Source organism: Calidris pugnax, unplaced genomic scaffold (assembly GCF_001431845.1).
Source record: "Calidris pugnax isolate Ruff unplaced genomic scaffold, ASM143184v1 scaffold95, whole genome shotgun sequence".
NCBI classification, from domain to species: Eukaryota; Metazoa; Chordata; class Aves; order Charadriiformes; family Scolopacidae; genus Calidris; species Calidris pugnax.
This window is the reverse complement of record NW_015090885.1, coordinates 11,112,955-11,116,031: the sequence shown is the minus strand read 5'-3', so window position 1 is coordinate 11,116,031 and position 3,077 is coordinate 11,112,955.

Sequence of the window (3,077 nt, the reverse complement as noted above, 5' to 3'; positions counted from 1 at the left end):
CCTTCTATTTGGAAAGCATACTAGCAGAAGGAAGAAAGCAACATGTAGTGATGCTCTTACACATTCCTGCTGGAAAGATGGGGTAGTGGGGCAAACACCATGTAAGTTTTAACAGAGATACACTATTGCATAGATTTGCATATTTCCATTTCCAAAGACATCCTCACAATAAATAAATAAATATCTATTGTTATGAGCAAAGCGACTGCAATGTTTGCTCAAAACCCAACATAGCCCAACAAGAATGGGTTAGAAGACAGACTATACACACATTAATGGGAGCAACATACCATATAAAGGCTCCCATAATTCCCGAGCTTCCATTTTCAGCCAAAAGCTAGTGGCCATAAAAAACCCTCAACCAACCAAAACCACCACTAGACCAAACCAAACCCCACCTCCTTAGACTCAAGCTTGCATTTATAGTTCAGTTAGAAAGCTGCAGAGGCATAAGAGGAGACATGGAGAGTTTTTGATCACATACTCATGACACTAACGCTGAGAAAGGAGCACACGAATGGATCCAGCTGGCTCTTCTTACTCATTCCCCTTTATAAGATTCATTCCTAGTAAGACAAGATATTCCAGCTGGTCACCAGCTCTTCAGCCAAGACCATCAGTTAATCCCAGGTCAAAGGGCAACATGTCAGAAGGGACAAAAAGTCCTCCCTTAAGAGTGTAACACATTGCGACTGTGAGAACCTCAGGCATAGGAGGTTCAAACAGAAGCTGGATATTAAAAAAAAAAAAAAAAAAAAAAAAAAGAGGGTCATACTACCTTATTTTTTCTGTTATGACATGGACAGCCTCTTTGATAAAGGTACCAAGTTTTTCCAGCAGTGACCGGAACAATCCAGACCATCATTCAGGAGGTGGGGAAGCACCTTGTTGTCAGGCATGGTCCGGATATTTACATCAACAGGATATTTATGGTCAGGATATTTACATCAGCACATATACAGTTTTCAGTGTGGCATAATTCAGCCTAACTAGTTATCCCTCATTTCTGTGTACTCCTAGGAAAGTAGCCAATTTAGATTGGACTGGGGTAGAGACATGAATGTGTCACTGGGGATATAAAGCTAGCAGACTGTTCCCAATTTCATCATGCTGCAGGAGGAGTTGGAAAGGAAGCCTGTTTCAGACAGTGAAAAAAATCTGAAGATTTCAAAATTAACCAGATGGGAATGCATGGGGGAGTGCATTTATATATAAGCCAACTTTGCAAGGTTAAAAGCATTTTTTGGTGAAATAAGTACTCGCCTAAAAATACTTGATCTTTGGCTGCTGACAATAAACTCTAAGAAAAAGGTGCAGAGAACCTCTCCTTACATCTTCACAAGAAGACTTAAACCAAACCTGTAAAGCTGAGTGTCACAGTTTCTGTGGAGTTTGTCCCATTTTTAACCTACACTTATTCCAGAAAAGTGCCCTGCCAGAGATTTCCTGGGGAACTAGACACGTACCTTTGAGTCAAGAAAACTGTAAGCATAAACAAGACAAATTCTGACCAGCAGATAACACTTTTGGCTCTGCTGAATCTGTAGAATGAGTGGATTTTAGACTTCTTTACTCAGAATTTTATATTTTGTTTACACCGTCTCTAAATAAATCCTACTACTCACAGTCACTACTAAATACTGAAAAACCTACCAGAAATTATATTGGCTGTTTATATGCTGATACTGCCTGCTTTAAAAAGACTTATCTACCAGCACTTACATTTAGGATCACTTCTACAGCAAGGCTGTGCTTTCAGGCTGTAAGGTTCAAAAGCCCTGCTGTTTGTGCAGGATGTTACCTTCAGCCAAAAGTTAACAAAATTCCAGCCAAAGTTTCACAAACCTGGGAGGAAAGGGGTTTTTGCCTACATTAAGTTGCGTATGCTAGCACAAATACCACACCATAGATATTTTGACCACTCCAATAAAAAAATACAAAAAATACTCTCCCTTCTTTATAACAGGGATAAGAATGGGGGAGGACAACGACAATGTGGGAATAGGTTCGGGAAAAGCTTTGTGTTCCATCTTCTGTGCAGGCAAGGATGATCAATCACTCTTAATTCAAAAGTCAGAGTTCAGTTCCACAGGCTGTTTTACCCCAGAAGAGGGAAAGACTCCACTACTAGATCCAAACAGAACACAAGAAAAGCTTCCTAATTTGAATACAAGACAGAGACTTGAGCAGGAAAGAGCAAGCGGTAGGCAGCGTCACTTGGAATCCGTGGTGGAGATATGCAGAAGTAGGGGAAAGTGAAAGCCTAAAATAAACCATTAACAGGGAAGTAGAAAAAGATCAAAGAACGCGGAGACGAGCCCAAAGAAAAGGGGAGTGGCAAGAGGAAGACAACATACACCAGATGCTAAGTTAAGAGCATCGACTCCAAACTGTATACCATCTTGTTAGCCCCAAAAAACTACACCAAAAATGAACTAGAGAGCACAGAAAACACACCGCAGAAAAAGAATTCCTGTTTTTACAGCAGGACTGAAATAAGCTATGTAGAACCACTGCTGTATGGAAAAACTTTCTCCAGATTGTGTAGAATAAAAGGCAGCTCCTTTCAGATAAGAAGTACTAGAGTGCCCGATATCGAGACGTGAGGCTGCTCTGAACTGAGACTGCTCAAGAGTCTCTGCACTCCTAAACCAGGCAATTGACAACCTGAGAGAACACACAGATAATTAGAAATTGACTCTATTGAAGAGCTATTCGTTGTGCTGGTGCCAGCTACTCACTGCACTACATGAGGAAGCCTGTGGGGAAAGAAAGAGTCCAGCAGCATATTGGATACAGCATGTAGCAAGAATATTAAACTGCACGGGGAACCTTATTACAGAACTGTTTTCAACACTGATAATATGAGGACACCTAGAAGCAAATCCCCAGAACACAGTTATTTCTCTGCATGAATTCAGTGTAAAAATCTACAGGTTTTTCTGGTGAAGAGTGCTGTATGTTTTGATCAAAATTTTAAACAGACATCAATTTATTTGCTAGTTCCATTAGCACTATTCATTACCAAGTGGGAAAAGCACTGCCAGGAAAGAATGCTGAAATGCTGTCAAAGTAGC